Raw genomic sequence first — 16,114 nt, forward strand, 5'->3', positions numbered from 1 at the left:
TACCTGGTTGTGTTTTATGCAAAGTATTTCACCTTTTAACAAAAGTTGTGTACATTGTTAGGAAATCACCAACAATAAACACAACTTTTTAGGTGAAATACTTTGCTTCAAACACAACCAGGAACACAACTGTGGCAAAAAGGTCAAATTTACCCACAGTTATATACCAGGTTTTGAATACCTTTTGACCTTTGAAATTATTTAACCTTTTTATGTAAACATATTTCGCCGCAGAAAGAAATGACAGACAACCATTGTAAAAGTAATTTAACTTTTATTTAAATTTTTTTTTTATTTTGTAAATTGTTTTTAAAGTTAAAAAAACTTTTTGAATAAATGTTTGAAAACAAACAAATGGCCATTTTTATTAAAAAAAAACATTACAACTCGGTGTAGTGTGGGGTGGAAATACTGCTGGAGGGGCTGCGGGACACTTCGACACTGGGAGTGTGGAGAGAGGACTGGGATCGTGGTGGGGAAGGAACAGTTAGAGGTGAAGGTGTGGAAAAAGCTACAGAATGGGTGGACATGTGGGAGGCAGAAGAGGTGGTGGGCGGTGGAGTGGAGGGTTGGGCAGGGACTGTAGGAGCAGATGATGTTGATGGCAAGTTGTATGGGGAAGGAGTTTGGTACGGGGCAGGCTGCTGGAAGTGGGGAGATGTCTGGTACTGGGGAGGTTGCTGGTACTGGGGAGTTTGCTGGTACTGGGGAGTTTGCAGGTACTGGGGAGGTTGCTGGTACTGGGGAGGTGGCTGGTGCTGGGGAGGTGGATGGTATGTAATAGGAGGGGGAGGATGGAAAGTGGCTGGAGTGGGTGCAGGTGGAGGAACTACTGTGGTGGGAGGAGGAGGTTGGGAGGTAACGTGCTGGAGAGCACTGTGGCATGAATGCATTACATGCATCTGCTGGGTAGGAGAGAGCGTTTCCATGCGCACAACAGACCTGAAAAAGGTGTGGTTTGGCGAAGATCTTGCTTCTGAATGCATGGTTTGCAGAAGTGTCTTCACCTCCAGAATGCTGGACTTGATCTGCTGAAAGCCTGCGGAGATTTGCTCTGACAAGACTTTTAGACAGTTCTGGAAAGATGCATTCAGATGCAAGAACTCTGGCGCATAAGTCTTTTCCTGACCCCTCTGCCGCTGCCGCCCAGTACCCGCAGGTGTACTAGACGTGGCAGGGGCAGAAGGGTGGGGTAAAGGGAAAGCGATCTCCTCACCAGCAGCTTCATGTAATGTAGGCGGCCACGATGCTCCTGTGCTGGTGGATGGGACAGATGGGTCGAATGTGTGGGAAGGCTGGGAAGGTGCAGATGTACCGGGGCGGTCGAAGTGTCCCTCTGTGCCGGTCTCCTCAGGGATCGTCTCAGAAGGGTCCAATCGTGCAGGCTCCCGAGTGCTGCTCACCGTGCTGTGGAATAAAGAGAAAAAAAAACAATTAAAATAGTGACATGGTATGGCCCTGGCTGAAAAAAAAAAGTTACATCTAAACATTTTTTTGTCACATGTGGTGTGTAATATTTACCTTCTGGTGACCATTGTATCCCGGAGGAACGACAGGGCTCGTGCGTACTTGTACTTGCTCCTGCGTCCTCCAGATCCACTCGGGGCCCGCATCTCTTTATTGAACTCCTTCTTGAAACGATCCCTCACAGACCGCCACCGCTTCACAATTCTCTCCCCTGAAACGAGAAAGGACAAAGTGGTTAGTATACAACATCAGTGTTTCCCAAACTCCAGTCCTCATTGTCCCCAGGGGTCATGTTTTCAGGATTTCCAAAGTAAATAGAAATCCTGAACACATGATCCGTGGGGACCACGAGGACTGGAGTTCGGGAAACACTGGTTTAAATCAAGCAACCGGTACTGTATATACTTACGCTCTTTAATCTGGGCCTGAGCATCGAGGTCCTCCCAGCGGTCCACAAGGAGCGAACAGATTTCCTCCCAGAGTCGTCGGGTAACGATAAGGTCAGCATGGCAGCGGTCAGCCATATTCCATAGCGGCTCCCTTTCTCTGACGAGATCGATGAGGTGGTCCACATCAATACCTCCATCCTCACCGTCAGAGTCGGGAGCACGCTGTGAAGGCTGTTAAAGAAAAAGACAAAAATAACATAATTAGCCTCCACAAAAGAAATGAAATAAAAAGTGCAAAAAAAAAAGCAAAAATATTTATACTTACACGCTGGTGACCGCCGTGTTGCTGTCGCCGACGACCCTGGGAGGCACTGCGAGGACCTCTTGGCCGAGCACCAGATTGGGAAGACTAGAGAAGAAAACAAAAAATGTTATGTCTTTGGATGTAGGCATTTGTTTGCTGTGTGTGGTCTGCAGAACATTGTTTTCTATGTGTTGTGTGTAGTGTGATGTTGTGTTTCTGCGTTTGATGCCAAATTCTTACCAATTGTGAGCCCACTCCAGGTGTCTGTCCACCCCTTCCTTCTTCTTCTGGGAGCTCCTCTTCATCTTGTGATTCCTGTTTTGAAATAAAAGGCAATGAATAGACATATATTACAGAGATGATGGATTTTGGAAATAAAAACTTACCGTCAAACTCTGACGATGCGAGGGAGGGCTCCCAGAAGAAGATGTGCTGTCTTCCTGCTGGCCAGACTCCATGGCTGTGGGTGGTGTTACTGCTGCTGCCATTGCTGCTGCTGCTGCTGCATCTCTTGGGCGGCTGTTGAATAAAGAGAAACAAAGGGCCAATGAATATCTTGATATTCCATGGCCCTAGGTTGGAGGAATGGGGGATTTGATAATTACCGTCTCTCATCTGCTGCTGGACTCCCCTCCCGTTGTTCAGCATGCTGCTCCAATTGGGGTGGTGGTGGTGCTGATGGTGCTGCTGCAGATGTCTTCTGCCTTCTCCTGCTCCTGGTTCTTGGCTTGGGTGGCATGTTGGGTGTGGCTGAGGGTCCCACTGTCTTGCTTTTATATATGTCTTGTGGGCAGAGCTAATGAGCATGCTCAGACCAAAAAAAACGGATCCGGCTGTCGCCGGATCAGGCGCATTGCGGCGCTCATAGGCTTTCGCCGGAGACAAAAAACGTTACAGTAGCCGTTTTTTCCAGACGCCGGATCGCGACACATTGCCGGATCCGGCGAAAACCGGATGAAACGCATGGCCATCCGGCTCGATCCGGCTCTAATGCAAGTCAATGGGGGGGAAACCGGATCCGGCACTGCATTTCGCCGGATCCGGTTTTTGTCAAAAGCGCCGGATCGCGCCTGACTGCGAAAACCTGATGTGTGAAAGAGGCCTAAAGGAGCTATATTTTATCCTGTCTAGTGCGACCTTTCCTATACTAAGATTCAATGATTTGATCGTTGCGAGGTCAAGCACCCAGGAGCATTGGATGACAGCCTGCTTCCTAGACGCATACCATCAGCTGATATATGGTAATAGCGGTGCCGTCCGCAGTTTCTATTCATTTACTTTCTTTATTTTTCTATCAATATGGCCATGTGAGGGCTTGTTTTTTGTGGGCCAAGTTGTACTTTTGAACAACACACTGGTTTTAATATATCTTGTGCTGGAAAACAGGAAAAAAAATCCAAGTGCGGTGAAATTGCAAAAAAGTGCAATCCCACAGTTGTTTTTTGTTTGCCTTTTTTACTTTGATCACTAAATGCTGAAACTGACCTGCCATTATGATTCTCCAGGTCATTGCGAGTTCATAGACACCAAACATGTCTAGGTTCTTTTATTATCTAAGCAAGTAAAAAAGGACTTAAATTCCTCCAAAAATTTTCAAAGCCCAGCAGAAGGCAGGCAGCGATGTTTACCTGCCCAGGTCTCCAGACAAATGCACTATTATGCAGCAGACCCATGTAGTTAAGATGGCGGCAACACAGGTGCAAAAATACTAATGAAGCAATCATTTGGTAGGCCAAGAGTGGTTGTTTCATCAGTATTTTTGCACCTGTGTTACTGCAATATTAACTACATGGGTCTGCTGCATTTGTCTGGAGACCTGGGCAAGTAAACATCGCTGTCTTCTTTCTGCTCTTTTTTTATCTGAGTAAAAAATGTTTCCAAACCGTTAAAAAAAAAAAAATTGTGCCATTTTCTGATACCCGTAGTTTCTCCATTTTTCATGATCTCGGATTGGATAACGGCTTATTTTTTGCTCGCCGAGCTGACATTTTTAATACCATTTTGGTGCAGATACGTTCTTTTGATCGCTCATTATTGCATTTTAATGCAATGTCGTGGTGAGCAAAAAACGTAGTTCTGGTGTTTTGGCTTTTTTTTTCTCGCTACGCCGTTTAGAAATCGGGTTAATATTTTTTTGTATTGATAGCTCGGGCGATTCTAAACATGGCGATACCAAATATGTATATGTTTGGATTTTATTTTTATTTGTTTATTTTGAATGGGGCGAAAGGGGGTGATTTGAACTTTTATATTTTTTTATATTTTTAAAAACTTTTTTTTTTACTTTTGGCATTCTTCAGTAGTCTCTATGGGAGACTAGAAGCTGCCATAACTTAATTGGCTCTGCTTTATACAGGCGATAATTAGATCGCCTGTATGTAGCAGAATTGCTCACTTGCAATGAGCGTTGTTCACTGGGCGGCACTCCTAGCAATCAGGTACTGACAACCATAGAGGTTTGCAGGAGATCTCTGTTTTTTATGCCGACCCATCAGTGACTCACGATCACGTGATGGGGTCACCGATGGGTGGGATTTCTGGCCCAGTGGCCGGAAGTGGGAGTTAAATGCCTCTGTCAGAGTTTGACAGCGGCATTTAACAGGTTAACAGCCGCAGGTGGATCGCGATTCCACCCGCAGCTGTTAGAGGCACATGTCAGGTGTTCAAAACAGTTGACAAGTGTCAGAAAAGATGTTGGCTCACCGCCGGAGTCCACATCAAAAGCAGGGTATCCCAACATCGGTGTACTATTATGCCAGAAGTCAGAAAGGGATTAAAATATAGAAATATAAATAAATCAGAATTAGGATGTGTAAAAAAGAGAAATGTGCTATTTTATTAAGAAAATGTAATGTACAATAAATTAAGTGAAGAATCTTGAGTGAATTTGTTATTAAAAAAATATAAGCAAATCACAGAACCTGATATACTTACCGGTATATGTAGGCTTATATTGGAATCCCTTATAACCAACTGGAAAAATAAAAACAAAGGGAAAAAGGGCGGAACAAAAGAACAAGCACCAAACTCATAACCCACAATTTAAAGTCAGAAAAAATGCGGAAAAAAGTCTAAGCTTATGTTCAAACTGCAATATTAGTCACATTTGATCTGTGTCTCTTCCCAGAAAAAAAAGTCATCATAGCGTCATTCCCTGTAATAAATGGATAGAGGAGTAAATGATTACGGAGAGACCGTCCATTGTTAGAATAGTGGTAGACAAACATGGTATCCAATGTTCCTGACTATCTTGATGTCTAGAGCAGTGGTCCCCAACCTTTTTTGCACCAGGGACCGATTTCAAGCAAGACCATTCTTCCATGGCCCGGCAGGGCGGGGATGGAGGTGTGGCAGGGGAGGGGCTTTGGTCATAAGGGGGTGGGGCTATGGACACGGTTGTAGTGTAGCAGTGCATACTTATAATTAAATAACATTTATAATGTGACTCAACTCACCATAGGTTTTGAGTGAGTGCTCCATCACCCCTTCTCCCCATCATTGCCTTCACCCCATCACTGCCATCTCTCCATCATTGCCTTCACCCCATCACTGCTGTCTCTCCATCATTGCCTTCACCCCATCACTCCCTTCTCCCCATCATTGCCTTCACCCCATCACTGCTGTCTCTCCATCACTGCCTTCACCCCATCACTCCCTTCTCCCCATCATTGCCTTCACCCCATCACTCCCTTCTCCCCATCATTGCCTTCACCCCATCACTGCAGTCTCTCCATCATTGCCTTCACCCCATCACTGCTGTCTCTCCATCATTGCCTTCACCCCATCACTCCCTTCTCCCCATCATTGCCTTCACCCCATCACTCCCTTCTCCCCATCATTGCTTTCACCCCATCACTGCTGTCTCTCCATCATTGCCTTCACCCCATCACTGCTGTCTCTCCATCATTGCCTTCACCCCATCACTCCCTTCTCCCCATCATTGCCTTCACCCCATCACTGCTGTCTCTCCATCATTGCCTTCACCCCATCACTGCTGTCTCTCCATCATTGCCTTCACCCCATCACTGCTGTCTCTCCATCATTGCCTTCACCCCATCACTGCTGTCTCTCCATCATTGCCTTCACCCCATCACTGCTGTCTCTCCATCATTGCCTTCACCCCATCACTCCCTTCTCCCCATCATTGCCTTCACCCCATCACTGCTGTCTCTCCATCATTGCCTTCACCCCATCACTGCTGTCTCTCCATCATTGCCTTCACCCCATCACTGCTGTCTCTCCATCATTGCCTTCACCCCATCACTGCTGTCTCTCCATCACTGCCTTCACCCCATCACTCCCTTCTCCCCATCATTGCCTTCACCCCATCACTCCCTTCTCCCCATCATTGCCTTCACCCCATCACTGCTGTCTCTCCATCATTGCCTTCACCCCATCACTGCTGTCTCTCCATCATTGCCTTCACCCCATCACTGCTGTCTCTCCATCATTGCCTTCACCCCATCACTGCTGTCTCTCCATCACTGCCTTCACCCCATCACTCCCTTCTCCCCATCATTGCCTTCACCCCATCACTCCCTTCTCCCCATCATTGCCTTCACCCCATCACTGCCGTCTCTCCATCATTGCCTTCACCCCATCACTGCTGTCTCTCCATCATTGCCTTCACCCCATCACTCCCTTCTCCCCATCATTGCCTTCACCCCATCACTCCCTTCTCCCCATCATTGCTTTCACCCCATCACTGCTGTCTCTCCATCATTGCCTTCACCCCATCACTGCTGTCTCTCCATCACTGCCTTCACCCCATCACTCCCTTCTCCCCATCATTGCCTTCACCCCATCACTCCCTTCTCCCCATCATTGCCTTCACCCCATCACTGCTGTCTCTCCATCATTGCCTTCACCCCATCACTGCTGTCTCTCCATCATTGCCTTCACCCCATCACTGCTGTCTCTCCATCATTGCCTTCACCCCATCACTGCTGTCTCTCCATCACTGCCTTCACCCCATCACTCCCTTCTCCCCATCATTGCCTTCACCCCATCACTCCCTTCTCCCCATCATTGCCTTCACCCCATCACTGCCGTCTCTCCATCATTGCCTTCACCCCATCACTGCTGTCTCTCCATCATTGCCTTCACCCCATCACTCCCTTCTCCCCATCATTGCCTTCACCCCATCACTCCCTTCTCCCCATCATTGCTTTCACCCCATCACTGCTGTCTCTCCATCACTGCCTTCACCCCATCACTCCCTTCTCCCCATCATTGCCTTCACCCCATCACTATTGTCTCTCCATCATTGCCTTCACCCCATCTCTGCTGTCTCTCCATCATTGCCTTCACCCCATCACTGCTGTCTCTCCATCATTGCCTTCACCCCATCACTGCTGTTTCTCCATCATTGCCTTCACCCCATCACTGCTGTCTCTCCATCATTGCCTTCACCCCATCACTGCCGTCTCTCCATAATTGCCTTCACCCCATCACTGACGTCTCTCCATCACTCCCATCATGGCCTTCTCCCATTACCCCCTCATGGTCTTCTCTCCCCATCACGGTCTTCTCCTCATGTCCCCATCTCCTCCAGGGCCAGGCTACACAAACACAGACACACACAGACAGACAGACATATACACACACACACACATTATACATACACACAGACACCACCTCTCTCCTCTCACCTGTCCGCAGCATCGCCCGCGCTTCCTCGCTCTGACACAGCAGCAGCCGCGCTCCTCTCTGTGTCAGTCAGAGACAGGAAGCACGGGCGGCGGGCAGGAAGCTGGACGGGTCCTTGCAGCTCCGCTCCTGCTATTCCCTCTTGCAGGCAGCGGAGCTGCTTGGATCGCTCCCTGGCCGCCGCTACAAATGAGGGCAGTCTAAGAACTGCTGCGCGCCGCCCCAGCCCCCGCTACGCCACTGACCGCCCCTGGCTCCCCTTGTGTCCGCGGACCGGCAAGGGCACTGCAGCGGCCCGGTGCTGGGCCGCGGACCGGCGGTTGGGGACCACTGGTCTAGAGGATCTTCACCATTAGGCTGGAGTCACACTGCCGAATTTCTCATGCGATAATCGCATTGCATAGCACGGACTGGTCGGCACCTCTCCTGACCTCAGCATGACAGCAAGATGGATTACTATGCAGCTGTCAAGCTCAGGTCAGGAGAGGTGCCGGCCAGGGCAAGTTTTACGATCCGATTCTCCGACAAAAATTACGCTAGTGTGTCTCTGCCCTTAAAGTGCAGATAGGCTATCTTGTGACCAATGTATTATGAGGAAACCTTTAAAAAAAAAAAGGCAATAAAAAACAAATGAGACACATTAAAATCAGATAAAACTGTTTTTTTTAAAAAAAAAAACATATAGAGAGAATTCTACCAAACACCTTACAGGAAACAGGAGAAACTGAGAACTTCATTTAGACCAGGGGTGGGGAACCTTTTTTCTGCCGAGGGCCATTTGGAATTTTATAATAGCGTTCGGGGGCCGTATAAAATTATTAATAATGATGAGCGAGTATACTCATGCTCGGGTGTCATCTGAGTATTTTGGCATGCTCTGAGACTTAGTTTCTGTCGACGCATTTGAATGATGTGCAGCTGCTGTACAGCCTGAATACATGTGGGGATTCCTTACCAAACAGGCATTCCTCACATGTATTCAGGCTTTCCAGCATCCATAAATCATGCAGCTGAGGCGACGAAAACTAAATCACCGAGCACGCCAAAATACTCGGAGGACACCCGAGCATGCCCATTTCTGGGGCCTGAGGTATACAGCACATTGGGGGGTACATGGAGCCTGAGGTATACAGCACATGGGTGATACATCAGGCCTGAGGTATACAGCACATGGGTGATACATGGGGCCTGAGGTATACAGCACATGGGGGGGTACATGGAGCCTGCGGTATACAGCACATGGGTGATACATGAGGCCTGAGGTATACAGCACGTGGGTGATACATGGGGCCTGAGGTATACAGCACATGGGTGATACATGGGGCCTGAGGTATACAGCCCATGGGGGGTACATGGAGCCTGCGGTGTACAGCACATGGGTGATACATGGGGCCTGAAGTATACAGCACATGGAGGTACATGGAGCCTGCGGTATACAGCACATGGGTGATACATGGGGCCTGAGGTATACAGCACATGGGTGATACATGGGGCCTGAGGTATACAGCACATGGGGGGTACATGGATCCTGCGGTATACAGCACATGGGTGATACATTTGGCCTGAAGTATACAGCACATGGGGGTACATGGAGCCTGCGGTATACAGAACATGGGGGTACATGGGGCCTGAGGTTCCTTGATTACCTTGCACACTGCAGCCGCACAGGAGGACGTGACCCTTTCAGCTCTATCTCGCTCAGCAGAGGATGGAGTGGGGGAGGGCAGCGACTCCTGTCGAGGTTGGTGATTCCTGCGCATGAAGTCCGGCGTCTACCTGGTGCAGAAGCAGCCCCTGTGTCTATTTCTGCAGCCGGAACTGTCCCTCACCTGGAGCTGGCACCGTAGGAGTCTCCCCACTGACAGCCTCTCACAGACACCTGCAGCTGCACCCCAATCGTCTCTCCACTGACAGTCCCTCACAGACACCTGGAGCCGCAAAGCAGGAGTCTCCCCACTGATGGGAAAAGCGCGGCAAAATGCCGCGCTCAATTCTTAAAGGGCCCGCAGCCAAAAAATAGGGAAAGTGGGGAAAGCGGCTGCGGGCCGCACAAAATGATGTGGCGGGACGTATACAGCCCGCGGGCCGGACGTTCCCCACCCCTGATTTAGACCATTTGGGCGTAAGATTTTTAGTTGGCAAATCTATTTAGTTTCTAATTGTGACCAGATCTTTTTCCAGTCGCCACCTCTATTGGTAACCAGAGTAAGCTGGAATCGCAGTTATGTTTCGTCTTGAAATGTCTCGGCAAGAGTTTTAATTGAGTCAGGTCTTCAATCTTTCTTAGAATTGCTGATGTCCAAGACATGTTCACTCAGGCTGGGTTCACATTTACAGTTGTGTTTTCCTATCTTTAACGTTGTGGACGCAGGTACATGCGTTTGTATTCGTTCGACCACGTTTGCTTATGCATGCGTCATTTCGGGTTGTGTGGCGTGGCTAACGCAACATGTTGCAAATTTGGAGGCGGCAATTTGCCGCCTCGAAACGCGTGTGGGCGCTTGCAGAAGGAATGCGTCTAAACAACGCATTACAGTTTATGAGAACGCATGCGTACGCAAGCACATGCGTTCGCTTGTGTTTTCGTATGCATGTGTTTTTTAGAGTAAACATGTCTAGACACTGGTTTTAGCCACCCCCACACAAAGATATATAAAAAGAGGGTGTCCTTTACTCTCAAGCCTCTGGAAGAGACAGAGACATCTGTGAAGACACTGAATACAGAAAAATGTGAGTATACAAGCTAATGTCTGTGTGTCTGTTTTTCTCCCTGCAGTCTGTAATTATCTCTTTCTTGCTCCATTCAACACCATGGCCTGAAGCCCAGAGCACACAGGACAGGATTCTGAAGTGAGTACCTTTGCAACTGATTGGTAAGTATCACTGAAAATTTGTGCCAAAATCATGTTTTTCTTTTACAGAACACTTCATCAACTGCAGAGCAGCAGAGGGATGCACAAGTTCCGGTGGCAAGACGGCGTGTAAGTTTTTTTTTTTCTTTTTCCTTGACTGTTAATAGTTTTTCTGGCCTGTTTTTTTTTTTCCTTGTTTATCTTTCCAACATTAATGTATTTCTTTCATTTCAAGGTTCCACAACGGGAGGAGGACTACATTGACAACGACCTCCTGATCACACTGGTGCAGGATAGAGTGGCCTTGTGTGACACCCGGGAGCGAGACCACTCGGACATGGTGATGATTGTGGAATGAGGTGGCCCAAGAGCTGATGGATGACTGGGACAACGCTACGCCATGAGTCAAAAGGGAATTTCGTAAGTATTGCAATGTGGTCTGACGCGGCAGTGAACCTGTAAAGGCCGGGATCACACAACCATGTGTGATGCGATAAACTCCTGAGAGTTTCTCGCATCACACACGGTTGTGTGATCCCGGCCTAAAGTGCATTGTTTAGCCCTTTTTTTTTTTTTTTTATCCCCCTTCACAGAGAACAAAGTCAGAATCCTTTGGAGTTCAATGAAAGATCACTTCAGTAAGGACCTCAGACAGGAGAACCAGGCTCGCAGTGGTAGTGGTGCAGCAAGGATCAGGAAATAGAAATATCATTGGATGCTGGCTTTCCTGAGGCCTGTCCTTGCTCAGAGAATGTAAGTATTTTTGTGTTGTGTTCCCTAATCTGAATTTTTCTATTCCACAGGAGTTGGCGCTTGTACAATTGTTATTTTTTGGTAGTAATGCTTTTCTTTTCTTTTTTAAATTTGTTTATTTAACCTCAAAACAAAATGTACAATCTACATATTTGCATACGGTAGTAAGCATTATACAGAGCATCTTATTTATATGCAAGGTAATGCATACATAACCTACAGAATATGTATAAAGGACTATAGGCTGTACACTATGAAATATTTATGTCATTTAAATTATGCAAGCTCTTATATTGTTACGCAAGTAATAAATCTAGTCTAAGTTCCTAAACTACAATTACAACTACAGCAACTACTATTTCACAGCCTAATACTTTACATTATACTATACTATCCTCTATGCCATGTCCCCACTTTGTAGAGAGTAATATTTTTCTTTACTTTTCACAGAACATGGAGCAGCACCCTCGAACCTGGATCGTCCTCTGGAGCGGTCCTTCAGTGTACAGCCTCAGAGCAGTCCCAGCCATCCACCAGCGATGCAGCTAGTAGGTCGGCGTCAAGGGCTGGAGAACAGGCAGCTGATCCTTCAGGTCTTCCCCTGTCCCAGGCCTCCTCCGCCTCTTTTTATGTTGGGTCTTGCCGACAGCGGCAGATGGCCTCGGACAGGACACTCATGCCCGAGTCTCTTCACTTGAGCTCGGTTTTCCAGAATGGCCTGAAGGCGTTGGTAGATAGACTGGATAGTGGTTTGAACCATATTGACACACTTTTCCAGTCTGTCCATCAATGCCTTGACCATCTGGACGCCGACATCCAGAGACCAGCACACCATTTTTTGTCGGCAATAGAATGGGGCATGTCAGAAAACCTTATACCTGAACTCCAGCTGAATGTGATGCAGGCCTGCAATGCTGCTTACATTCAGGCTATGCAGCAGACTCTGTTATACCCGCAGCCACATGTGGCATTTCTAACAGTGCCACCAGTTACACGGTTTACCTCTCTACCGCGTTCTGCTGCATACCCCTGTATGGCCACCACCATGCCCAGTACTGCCGCACTCCACTACAGCGCCACCACCATGCCTGGCGCTGTTGAAAGCCACCCCCTGATGAATTCATCCGAAACATACGTAGGGGTGGCAGGCAGGTCCTCTGTTGTCAGACTTTGACTTTTTCTATTCCAGGTAAATCTACCGGATTTTGTACAGCTATTACTTACTTTTTGTCCTCATGAGTGTGATTCACACACCTCATTCATCTCTATGAACAATTGTATGCATTTTTTTCAGGCTATTATTTGCCTGTATCTGACTTCCATGTGGACCTTGTCTGCCCTTGTCTGTGAGGGTTTATTAAGACTCATGCAATTTGTGACCATTTTTATGTTTTCCATATTCTAATAAAGTTTTGCATTTTTTTATTATCTGTGTCAAATGTTTTCGTTGGTTTTCCTTCCTCCCCCTTATACTATGTAGTTTAACAATTGATCTTGATTATATATCCATTTTGTACATGTGAACAATCTGTCTGTTGATATTGGGTTAGGATTCTAATTCATGTATACATTTCATATTTATACTTCTGTCACATTTTGCTATATAGCGCCACCACCATGCCTGGTGCTGTTGAAAGCCACCCCACCAGCATGCAGAGTCCGGCTCCTGCACGGTCGTCCACCGCCACCACTCCCACCCTTCCAAGGAGACAGAAAAATTATCAAACCCACGCAAAGCATAAGCGGAAAAAACGGGAACCGAGGCGTGAAAGAACTGTTGTGCTCCCTCCATCACCCTCACCTCCCCAGTGTCTGTGTTGTCCAATTTGTGACTCCCTTCTAACATGTCTCTCCCGTCCCATGTTTCCACTCCTAATGTGTCTACTTCGATCCTTGATCTCCCAGACCCCTTTATTGTCCATCTCGAGCCAATCCTCCCGTCTCCACACCCACCTGGTCCGCGACATTTCTCTCTCATTTTGAAAAAAGTAATTAATTTTTTTTATAAATAAAATTGGGTTGTTTGCCCCCTATCACTGCTTGTTCTTTGTCTCTTTCGTTGCCGGCAACATACACCGGGCGCCATCAACACACACACTTTTTTTTTTTCACCTCATCGCTCCATGAAACACAATCTTCTCTTCCTTTTCTTTCTTGTGCCTGTCAGGGAGCTATGAGGTGGCAAAAACACAAAAAGGCCTGATAGTCTCTCCCCAAAAAAGTAAAACAAAACTATGGGTCAGGGGTCCGCAATACTCACCTGCCCAGGTGTCAGTACTATTGCACTCAAGATGCTGTGTTTCGGCATCCTGAGTGCAGCAGTAGTTCTGACACACGGGCTGGTGAGTAAAGATAGGAGGTGGATTTCCTATGTCACCTCTTCAGTCTGCATTAATCTACTGGACTATCGATTAATGCAGACTGAAGAGACGATGGAGCTAATGAGAACTTACCAACCATAGCACTGACAAATAGAACAGGTGAAATGTAAAGCATGAGGGACATAACCAAAGTAAACAGGTGTTTTACTAATTTTTTTTATTTAACATAAGACATTTAAAGTACAGTCATATGTTAAAGTTTGGGCACCCCTATTAATGTTAACCTTTTTTCTTTATAACAATTTTGATTTTTGCAACAGCTATTTCAGTTTCATATATCTAATAACTGATGAACTCAGTTATATTTCTGGATTCAAATGAGGTTTATTGTACTAACAGAAAATGTGCAATCTGCATTTAAACAAAATTTGACCGGTGCAAAAGTATGGGCACCTCAACATAAAAGTGACATTAATATTTCGTAGAGCCTCCTTTTGCAAAAATAACAGCCTCTAGTCGCTTCCTGTAGCTATTAATGAGTTCCTGGATCCTGGATGAAGGTATTTGTGACCATTCCTGTTTACAAAACAATTCCAGTTCAGTTAAGTTTGATGGCCGCCGAGCATGGACAGCCCGCTTCAAATCATCCCACAGATGTTCAATGATATTCAGGTCTGGGGACTGGGATGGCCATTCCAGAACATTGTAATTGTTCCTCTGCATGAATGCCTGAGTAGATTTGGAGCGGTGTTTTGGATCATTGTCTTGCTGAAAAATCCATCCCCTGCGTAACTTCAACTTCGTCACTGATTCTTGCACATTATTGTCAAGAATCTGCTGATACTGAGTTGAATCCATGCGACCCTCAAATTTAACAAGATTCCCGGTGCTGGCATTGGCCACACAGCCCCAAAGCATGATGGAACCTCCACCAAATTTTACTGTGGGTAGCAAGTGTTTTTCTTGGAATGCTGTGTTTTTTAGCCTCCATGCATAACGCCTTTTTGTATGACCAAACAACTCAATCTTTGTTTCATCAGTCCACAGGACCTTCTTCCAAAATGTAACTGGCTTGTCCAAATGTGCTTTTGCATACCTCAGGCGACTCTGTTTGTGGCGTGCTTGCAGAAACGGCTTCTTTCGCATCACTCTCCCATACAGCTTCTCCTTGTGCAAAGTGCGCTGTATTGTTGACCGATGCACAGTGACACCATCTACAGCAAGATGATGCTGCAGGTCTTTGGAGGTGGTCTGTGGATTGTCCTTGACTGTTCTCACCATTCTTCTTCTCTGCCTTTCTGATATTTTTCTTGGCCTGCCACTTCTGGGCTTAACAAGAACTGTACCTGTGTTCTTCCATTTCCTTGCTATGTTCCTCACAGTGGAAACTGACAGGTTAAATCTCTGAGACAACTTTTTGTATCCTTCCCCTGAAAATCTATGTTGAATAATCTTTGTTTTCAGATCATACTTTTGCACTGGTCAAATTTTGTTTAAATGCAGATTGCACATTTTCTGTTAGTACAATAAACCTCATTTGAATTCAGAAATATAACTGAGTCCATCAGTTATTAGATATATGAAACTGAAATAGCTGTTGCAAAAACCAAAATTGTTATAAAGAAAAAAGGTTGACATTAATAGGGGTGCCCAAACTTTAACATATGACTGTACATGTTAAAATTACCAGGCCATAACATTACATAAAATTACAAGAATATTCGAAACCATTGCATCTTTCCATGCCACACGTACAATCACAGAAACAAAGTAGTCCGCAAATGTATCCCTCATTTGGGCAACTTCCCTTTTTGTCCTCAGAGGGTGATGCTGGTTATCTGGTAACGGGTTACAAACAGGTTCATCAAATTCGAAGGTTGGTCGCTCTTTAGCCATTATGTAGTTGTGGAGAACCACACACACATTGACCACCTCATCGACCGTCTCAATTTTGAGATTAATGGCTGTCCCTAAAATGCACCATTTTGAGACAAGAATACCAAAGGCACACTCAGTTCTTCGTGCCCTGGTCAGTCGGTAATTAAAAGTCCATTTTGTCTCGTTCAAATCCCGACTGGAGTATGGTTTCAGTAGTTTTCCACACATCTGAAAGGCCTCATCACCAACCACAACAAATGGCATTGGCGGGCCTTGAGTGTTGGGAGCAGGTCGTGGGAGAGGGAAATCAAAATTATTACTATACAACCGTCCATGTCACAGTTTTTAAAGGTCTGGGAGTCATTTCCATGGCCAAAAGAACCAATGTCCACGGCAATAAATCTACAGTCTTCAGTTGCAATGGCCATGAGCACTATAGTAAAGTATTTTTTTATAATTAAAGTACTCGGATCCACTTCGAGCCGATTTGGTAATCCTAAT

The 16,114-nt window shown here is 46.3% G+C and overlaps 1 protein-coding gene and 1 long non-coding RNA gene across 8 annotated transcripts in view; both read left to right on the plus strand.

Moving 5' to 3' along the window:
- Positions 1-16,114, plus strand: part of LOC141047286 (uncharacterized) — a 527,896-nt gene that overhangs the window by 68,012 nt on the left and 443,770 nt on the right. The gene's annotated exons all lie outside the window — the stretch shown is intronic.
- On the plus strand, positions 7,355-13,877 carry LOC141047045 (uncharacterized). Its single transcript, XR_012219740.1, has 5 exons — positions 7,355-10,659; positions 10,731-10,790; positions 10,897-11,081; positions 11,255-11,414; positions 11,865-13,877. It is a non-coding gene; the product is annotated as an uncharacterized lncRNA (long non-coding RNA).

Source organism: Dendrobates tinctorius, unplaced genomic scaffold, assembly GCF_039654945.1.
Source record: "Dendrobates tinctorius isolate UK_male_01 unplaced genomic scaffold, ASM3965494v1 ptg000126l, whole genome shotgun sequence".
Classification (NCBI taxonomy): Eukaryota; Metazoa; Chordata; class Amphibia; order Anura; family Dendrobatidae; genus Dendrobates; species Dendrobates tinctorius.